This window comes from Sesamum indicum, linkage group LG6 (assembly GCF_026168435.1).
Source record: "Sesamum indicum cultivar Baizhima isolate 11 linkage group LG6, ASM2616843v1, whole genome shotgun sequence".
NCBI lineage: Eukaryota > Viridiplantae > Streptophyta > Magnoliopsida > Lamiales > Pedaliaceae > Sesamum > Sesamum indicum.
Genome location: NC_142662.1, coordinates 19,898,820 through 19,909,105, shown reverse-complemented (window position 1 = coordinate 19,909,105; position 10,286 = coordinate 19,898,820).

Here is a 10,286-nt window from a genome sequence, read left to right as displayed (position 1 = left end):
CATCATTCAACAACTGCTTTACTATTATTTTTCTTTTTATTTTTTTTCCATCGAGCTGTTTTCGGACTCACTGGCCTCGAGACTAATCTCGTTCAAAAATCATGGTTGTTGTTGGTCCAAAAAGATTTTGCACACCATAAATTTGGATATGAGAGTTCCCTCTGATTAAATTAATCGACTCGACGTGTGTAAACGTATTGGGGTTTTACACCATTGCATCAAACTCTCACCAGCCAATATTACTTAAAGATCATCGTAGTAGAAATGTATCCGAAATATTAACATCAAAATCTTCCTCAAGTGTAAGCGGGTTTTACGCATATGCGCTTACTTCATGCCAGATGGAGTTTAAATCTTACAAGCTACATGAGTGACAACTTCTTAGTTATTTGTTTTGTTTTCTTTTTCTTCTTTTCCAATTTCATAATAATAGGTATAATTGTCTTGGCATATTGAACACGAACTCTTAGGGGTAAATGGCAATATCATCTACGAAATACGATTAATCTTTACTAAAAAACTATCCTATGATCAAATTATCGATTCAAGAAAATAGATTCTTCTCATTGAAATATCTATATTAATGCTCCTTCCCAACTAATCAAATCAAAGCATTATAAACACCTGAATTTCACTTATCCATATAAAAATCAACACTAGATGAATTTATTGGGAATCGGGTCGAATTAAAATCTCAACTTATTTAGACCCATATACTGTATTAATATAAAATAATAATATTAACTTTAAAAAAAAAAGAAGCTTAGAATTGTTAGTATATTAGTTATATTATCTGTCCCATGTGACATATTATTGCCATATCCTTAAAAATAATTGGTGGGAAAAGTGATAATGATGAAAGCATGCAAACCCCTTTCACATCACCAATAACACACACAGAAATAAATGAAAGAATGATGTGGTGGGTAGGTGAATTGGGCTTCTAGAAGATCTTTTAGTGGCCAACAAAAAGGCCCACTTCTTGATGGCCCCACATCCGAAGCTTCTAAAATACGCCCTAGTCAAATTCCCACCAACTCCCCCAAATTGAAATTGCAAAAGGGCACACATCTTTTCTATTGTGATTTTTTATATATATTATTTTTTATTTTACATAGACACGTTATGTGAATACAATATATATTATCAATTTTATAAAATAAAAAATTTTATATACATAATATGTATGTATTAAATAGAATAAGAAATGAAATATAAACTACAATAGAAAATTCAGTCCGAAAAAGAATGAAACTCGTGGCTGTGATGTGAAGGAATTGTGGAGCATTGTAATAGGAGCGTAGTTTCATAATGGATGTCTTAATTATTTCTTTATTATTCACTCTTGGTGTATGGAAATACCTAAGTTTTCACTTCAATTATCCATGTAATAATGGCCACAATTTTTTATTTTCTTTTTTCTTTTTTGTTTCTTTATGTCTTGGAGTTATAATGGAGAGCCCCACATTCTTGTCTTTCCTTTGTTTTTTACACATGTGATGGAGTTGCCCTTATTTATTTATTTTTATTTTCTTTTAGGATTGGTTAATTACAATATTCATGTCTCATTTACTTGGTGTGATGAGATTTAAATGATATAAATAATTTAAGAATTACAATCCAGTCATAATTAGCTACAGTAGCGAGCTTTAGCTATTAATATCGGGTCGATTCAAAACAAAGTAAATACAAAATTAAAGATGATTAAACAGAATATCACAATTAATAACTCAAAATAAAAAAGGCCTCAACGTATTAAGATATTAATATTTGAAAGTCTTGTTTTCAATACTCATGTGAACACTTGTTAAGAAATTGTTGGGAAAAATAAAAAAGACCACGTGCAAGCCACGTGATTGGTATCTTTGCAAAGTGGATGAAATGGCCATGTGACTTGCACGTGATTTTTTCCTGTTGATTATCTAATGAAAGTTGGTTTGATGATTGAAAATGAAATCTTTATAATGTTATGAGACTATTTTCAAGAATTCGATAATCTCCCTCTCCCTCCCCAATAACAACGAAAACAAGTCTGTGCATTTGACTTGCACGTTTATAATTATGGAAAAGACATACATTTTTTTTTTTTATCTAAACAAGATTCTAGCATTACAAGTGTTTCTATACTTGTTATATGATTGATCACTCTCCTTAAATTATATATATTTTTCAAAAGTAAGAGTTCACTTATTTCATTTCTAAACCCCATATTTTTTTATTTATTACAATTTAACATATATATATATATATATATTATATTTTACCACGCGACAAAAATACCATTACATATGTCTCACCCAAGAAAAAAAAAATTAATCCCAATTAATTACAAGAAACAAAAGGAGGAATGAAGAAACTCATTGTACGTAACAATCATTTTCTTTCTAGTTAAGAGGAAGAAATATTATTTTAGCTGTTGGTTGGTGGAATCGAAGACAGATTTTATAGACTAATAATCAACTGTCCATTTTCTATTTTCTATTTTCTTCAAAGTTGAAATCACAGTATGTAATTTTCTATTTTCTTCCAATTAATATTATTATTATTAGGGTCAAAGTTAGATCAAATTATGGAAAATGACTTCAATTCACAATTGTTACTTGCTTTCAATACGTACTACCTAAATTGGGGTAGGCATAATAGTCACTTGTCATAGACTTGTTATATCATTCCATCACTGCAATATTTCATTATATTATTATTATTATTTGGATAATTCACGTCCACCATGTACCTAAAATTAAATATAATTATAAATATTTTTCGTCGTTTAAAAAATTATTGATATTTTTTATGATAAGATGAAAATTTTTTATTTGTTCTTATTTTTTATTTTTTTTAAATCAATGTGGTTAAATATCATATTTACCCTTCTGTATTTATCCGTTGTGTATTTTAAAAAAGGACACTTTACTCTATAAGAACACTTTAAAAAAGTTATGTAAAATTATAATTTAGGGTTTGGAAAGGCACATTAGATTGTTTAATACAAAAAATCTTGATGCAATATATACTAATGAAAACTAACAAAATGGGTCTATTTCTCAAATAAAAAGAAGGTATTCGTAATTATATCAAATATCAGAGAAATTCGATGTATTTTACCCTTATTAACTATTTATGCATTATTAATTGTTGTTGTTTCTTGATATATAGGCATTAATTTTAATAAAATATAACTTGATCGTGATCTGGAACGTATAAATATGTATCGGGAAAAACACAAAAAGCAAAAAATAAAAGCGCTTTGAAATTCTTAACAACTTTAATCAAAGTGAGAATTAAGTAGAAGCAACATTATGAATTGACAAGTAGGTGCAAAGCTTGGAAAACTAGCCTAATTAATTACATCACGAAATTAATAATTCAAGAGTAGTTACGACTTGATTTTTGTTAATTGAATTATCTTATATAAATTTCGAATTAGAGTTCGATGAATCAATTTAGAGGGTGTTTGGGTGAGCTTATATGTTCGTAAAGATGTTCTAAAGTGCTTATAATAAGCCTTTTTTTTAAATAAAAAAATTGCTGACTTATTTTTAAATTTATTATTATTATTAATATTTTATAAACTTCGGAATTTTATTTTATGCAAATAGTTTTTGAATTTATTTTTAAATTTAAAATCTAATAAACTTTTAAAATATCTTATAAAATTTATGAATTTATAAATTTTTTAAATAAATTGAGCCAAATAGAGACTTAGGTTATTTTTTAAAATTACGATCGAAAAGTACAACGCATGCATTTGTTGGCTTTCGTCAATTTTGGAAAATGACGTCACGGTGCTTTTCAAGCCACTAGAAAATAAAACGAATTAAGTTGTCTATATTAATATAAAAAAAGACTCTCTTTTTGAAATAATAATAATAGATATACAGGTAAATGACAATTAATAATATCGTTGTGTTAATTTTAAAAATACAATAATTATACTCTTAATTTTGAAAATATAATTTATTGGTTTATATATTTATATTATTTATAATATATTTTAAAATATAAAAAATATTTATTATATAATACAGGATCGACGTGCTGTGATGGTTAGTGGAAAATCATGACTCCTAGTTAATAATATTTATGTCCCAATTTAACTCTATATGCAACATCTATACATTGTTTTTTCTTTAAAACTCAGCTAATTTTATATATATTATATGGTAGAGAGAGGGAGAGAGAGACGGGACTGAACAAAAAGTCAACGCAGTGATTGATTAATGATGGATGGTGGATTAGTTTAATTACCCATAGAAAAAAGATTCAACTCTTTTGTTATTACATTACGCTTTTATTTTCTTGCACGAGCATAGAAATTTAGGTGCTTTTATTTTTTTTATTTAAACGCAAATATTTTAACACCCACAATCCACTTAAATTTGAACTCAATCACTATGTTTGGTTTCATTTTTAACTTGTTTTGATGTGTTTTGTAGAGATAGAGAGAAAAAAACAAAGATAGAAATAAGTATGTGTTAGAAATAGTCTGTATGTTTGGATTTGTTTTTGGAGATAATATAAAATAAGTATGTTATATTTGATGTTGTATAATAAGAGACAAAAACTATTGTTCATTGTCAAATCATATCTTTTTTATATATATTTATATATATGTATGAGTATGTATATAATTTTTTTAGTTGTAAGGCCTATAATTAGTGTAGACTTATTTTGACAAAAAAAAAATAAAAATGAGGCACTATTTCAAAACACCACCAAAATTTTCAAAACAAATCAAGGCAAATATTGTCAATGTATTGGCCCATCTCAGAAATGAAGTAAAATTGAAACAAAACATTATGAATGCCTCTCAAAAAAAAATTAAATCGCGGGCATGTCCCTTAAGGGATGGCAAAAGTTTAAACTAAGTCTTATCAGCTTATTGCTGAGAATCAATTGGATAAAATATTTTTGTTTCACGATTTTATTTATGAGTTGTTTAATTTAAATTAAACATTATAATCAGCTTCATACTCGACTTTTGCAATTTTTTTTTTGGTGATATTGTAAATATTAAATTATTATTTCAAAAATTCTAACTATCAGTTAATTTATAATTCTTTTGTAACTTTTTTTTGGCAAAAAGTATTGCAAATTAAAATACGGAAAAAAAGGCAGGAGGGATGGGAGAGAGTAGAGACATGTGGTGATCGCCCTGCCTCACAATTCAATATGGCAGACAGCCGAATATTATTCAAATTTAGAGTTGCGGCAGATTCCATTTGTTTTTCATTTCTAAATAATTCTTCATATAAGTCAAAATATATTTAATATTTGTCATTATTCAAAAATGCCTTATTTAGATATTTTAAACTATTTTATAATAAATACATACATATATATAAATATATATAAAAAAGACATGATGTGACAATGAATAGTAATTTTTGTCTCCCAAAATACAATATTAAACATATAATACTTGTTTTAAATTATCTCCAAAAATAAATTCAAACATACATACTATCTCTAATACACACTTATTTATCTTTGTTTTTCTCTCTCTATCTCCACAAAACATAACAAAACACTCAGAAAACGAATCCGAGCATTATGCATATTTTTTAGGTTTCAAAAAATGGAAGTGTTATCATAGTTTTGTTTCATGGTATATAGTGTTCTTATTATTATTATTATTATCTCTAATCTCTACACTGAATTTCTCCTTATTGTATATTATGACGATATCTTTTTTGAAATAAAATAGGGTATAGTTCGATGATCGTGTGATTGATTAAAATTTTGAGATGCTAACGATCTGAAATTAGGGTTAGGGTTGGTAAGTTCAGCTCATAATTCTATATAGGAAAGTTAATTTTAAATATATAACCTCAATAGAGTTAAAACTCAAGAAAATCTTAGACTTGGAATCCCCCTCGCCCCAGGCCCAAGACTGGATTTGAATCAGTAGGCCGATATTGAAAAAAATATATATTTAAAATACTATTGTTATTACTTTATAAATATGGGACAATATTAATATCTTAAAATGTTATTTTCTTTTGGGCCGAACCCATTGCCATCCCTTATTAATAAGTCCGTCTGGATTAATTCATCAAATTCAAAGATTATTTAGGAATATATGCATAAGTCATTTTTCAGAAAAAAGGAAAAAAAGTCTTGATATACAATATGTAAGCTTGACCCTACTCTTGTCTAAAAAAATCTATGCAACAACTTAAATCTTTTTTTTTTTTTTTGTTAACCAGCTAACTAGTTATAAAAACGAACAAGTCTTACCAAATTCATATAAAATTGTTTGCATACTTTGTATCTTGGTATAAATATATACTCACGAATAGATTAAAAAATTATAAATTAATTGTTAGCACTTGATAGTTTAAAAGTACAAGAAATTAAAAATTGATAGTGAAATATAGCACAAAATCATATGCACTATAGTAAATAATTACTTACAAAAAATATCAAAACTTATTAAATTATCAATTAAGCTTCTTTTTATATAGAGATTAGATAATAAAATAAAAATATTATATTTTATTATTATTTAAAATTAAAAATATGAAATATTGATTAATAATGTTAATATACGGTGAATTTTAAATATGCAGTTAAACATAAAAAAATACCTAAAGAAACAAAAGCAAGAAAAAACTCGTGGTGGAACAAATGTTTTATGGCTCGACTCGAACTCAAAAAACTTTATGATCAGGTTGAGCTTTAAACTAAGCTGACTTACAAAGCTCGTTAGCCAGCTCAACTCAACTGTATGACATTGAGTACAATATTTAACCAAGTAGAAATTTTACAATTAAGCTTTTGTCGTGGCCCTCCTGGGCTTTCGTAACATAGACCTCTTTGAATACACTACTGGGCCATTAAATGGGCGGAGCCCAGATCTGAGTCAAGCCCAATCATTCGACTTCAGGCCTTCTATATGGCGTCAAAGAGTATAGCCCATAGCAGACGATGGGAACCATAAAGATGGGCTCCTAATTGGGCCGACAAAAATGGGCCAAATATGAAATTAGTGGAGCTCATGGGCCCAAAACTGATTGTAGTTATCTGTTTCCATCATTTAGCACTTTCGGGATCGATTGCTTTGATGTTTAAAAAAGTGGTTGATTAAGGGGTGCGTGTCCATGCAAGATTTGCAGACAGAGACAGATGAGCTTAAAGTTTGCGCATAATTTGTCTTTTTTTGGGCCATTGATTGATTGAGGAAATGTGTTCAATTCATTTCTTGCAACTCTGTCCTTTTCTAGGAAGATTTTAGTCGGGATACGGTCTGACTGGACTAAACATTTTGCACACTTTTTGGCATGTCAGTTGTGTGCGATTTTGAAATGTGTGACCAATTAATATTATAAATGTGTTTATACTTATCATATAATTATTTAATTTGATCAAAATTAATTTAGATAAGACTCTATTTTGTCATTTCAATGAAATGATCGGACGCCTCTAACATGGATGAGAAATATTCGAGTAAGTCTGTAAAAGTATGTGCTCAAATGCGTTTATAATATTTTAAAGATAATCAGAATCTCATAAGCTTTCTACTCATATGAGTTTTATTAGAAAAGATTTGTTTGACCTACAATAAATTAGTAGTAATAAATTAATCAAGTGTAAATATGAATTTTCACTTAAATTTTTTTGCCAATATTAATGAATTTTGACTAAAGAAAAATTAATTTATTAGACAAAAATACTATATATAACTTATTAAATCATAAAAATTTATGTATAATTACGACCAAAATGTTAGGAAATGGATCGGGTTAAGATGGATAACAGGTGGAATATGAAGGCGATAAAAGACACACGAATTTGTTAACCCAGTTTGGATATAAATCCTACGTCTGGGGGCGATACTAAGCCAGGAGAAAACACTCAAAGAGGAGGAAAATTGAGGAGTACAACACACACACACTTGTATGCAAGTCTTCACCACACGTGAAAGACAACACTCACCCTCGTCTCAACTCTTTCTTTTCTCTCTACTCTATTCTACTTTGCTATATAAAACAATGCTAATAAGAGTAGTATATATATAGCCATGACTTATCCTTTTTCCAACTCAACTTGGGATTTCTAAGTTGAATCGGGTTATCCTTCTCCAACTCAACTTTGAATCGGGTTATCCTTCTCCAACTCAACTTTGAATCGAGTTATCCTTCTCCAACTCAACTTGGGATTTCTAAGTTGAATCAGGTTATCATTTTCTTCTTCAAATCAATCTTCACAACTTAACAATCTCCCACTTGAAGATTGATTAGCTTTTCTCCACTTCTTTCTTGGTACCGCCGGGTTTGTCCACTCTAGTCATCAAGGTCAGTCGAAGCTGTACACAGCTTCAACTTCTCCATCGCAACCGCCTTGGTCAGCATGTCCGCAGGATTCTTTTCTCCTTGGATCTTCTCCAGCTGCAGTGCCTTCTTCTCCAGAAGTTGTCGGATGAAATGGTACTTGATCTCGATGTGCTTTGTCCGCGAATGGAACGCGGGATTCTTTGCCAGATGGATCGCACTCTGGCTATCGCTATGAAGAATCACATCTGCCTGAGGTTTCCCTAATTCACCCAAGAAGTGTTGCAGCCAAATGGCTCCTTAGCCGCCTCAGTAACTGCCACGTACTCAGCTTCCGTCGTGGACAGTGTGACAACCTTCTGTAGCTTTGAGACCCAGGATACGGCTGTACCGCCATATGTGAACACGTACCCTGTAGTGCTCCTCCTTTTGTCATAGTCACTCCCTGCAAAATCAACGTCAACAAACCCAAACAAGGTAAGCTTGCCCTTACCAAACACCAATGCTCGGTCCTTAGTAACCCTTAGGTACCTAAGAATCCATTTCACAGCTTCCCAGTGCATCACTCCTGGATTGCTCATAAAACGGCTAACTACTCCCACTGCATGTGCTATATCCGGTCGAGTACAGATCATAGCATACATCAGGCTCCCAATTGCTGAGGCATACGGTGTGATTCTCATCTTTGCACGTTCGGAGTCAGTCTGGGGCGAATCACTGTTGGATAGTTTGAACTGATTTCCCAATGGCGTTCCAACCGGTTTTGCATTTTCCATCTTGAATCTGCATAATACCTTCTCAATATAATCAGATTGAGATAACCATAATTTACCAATACCTTTGTCCCTTGTGATTTTCATGCCCAATATCTGCCTTGCTTCGCCAAGATCTTTCATGTCAAATTTCCTCGATAACTGATCCTTGAGCCTATTGATCTCCTTGACATTTGATCCTGCTATCAACATGTCATCAACATACAGGAGTAGAATGATAAAAAATTCATCGAACCTCTTCACGTAGCAGCAATGATCAGCATTGCATCTAGAGAAACCTATCTCTAGCATGAAGTTGTCAAACTTCCTGTACCACTGCCGCGGAGCCTGTTTCAATCCATACAGGCTTTTCTTCAGACGACACACCTGCTGATCATCTCCATTATACCCCTCTGGTTGTACCATGTATATCTCCTCCTCAAGATCCCCGTGTAGGAAGGCTGTTTTCACATCCATCTGTTGTAACTCCAAGTTCTCTGCCGCTACCATGCTCAACACAAGACGAATAGTAGTTAACTTGACAACAGGTGTAAAAACATCAGTAAAGTCAATACCGTATCTTTGTTGGAATCCCTTTACTACGAGTCTTGCCTTGTACCGCTTCTTCCCGTCTGATTCTTCCTTAACCCGATAGACCCATCTGTTCTGTAGGGCCTTCTTTCCTTTTGGGAGCTGACACAATTCCCATGTGTTGTTTTTCTTCAACGAGTTCATCTCGTCGTTCATCGCAAGCTCCCACTTGCTCTTGTGGACATCATTGACTGCCTCTGCGTAACATTCGGGTTCTCCACAATCAGACAAAAGCAAGTAATAAAGAGAGGGGGAGTACCTATCTGGGGCCCTTCTCAGCCTCGGTTCTCGACCTAGTGCCAAGGGTGTGCTGCTTTCAGTAATCGGTTCCTCCGATACTGGTTCTGGCTTTATCTCCGTCTGTTCGGTTTCGTCCGTCTGAACTCCCACTGAATCCGTATCTGCTGGTCTCATGATCCCGGAATTTGAAATGTCGAGATCAACAAATTCCCTTTCCTTCTTGTCATCGTCCGGGCTTACCTTCCTGTCGTTGTACATTATATCCTCATTGAATATAACATTCCTGCTACGAATTATTTTCCGGTTTTGATCATCCCAGAATCTATACCCAAATTCGTCAGTCCCATACCCAATGAATGTACATTTAATCGACTTAGCATCCAGCTTAGTCCGATCATCGTTCAAAATATAGGCTGAACAACCAAACGTA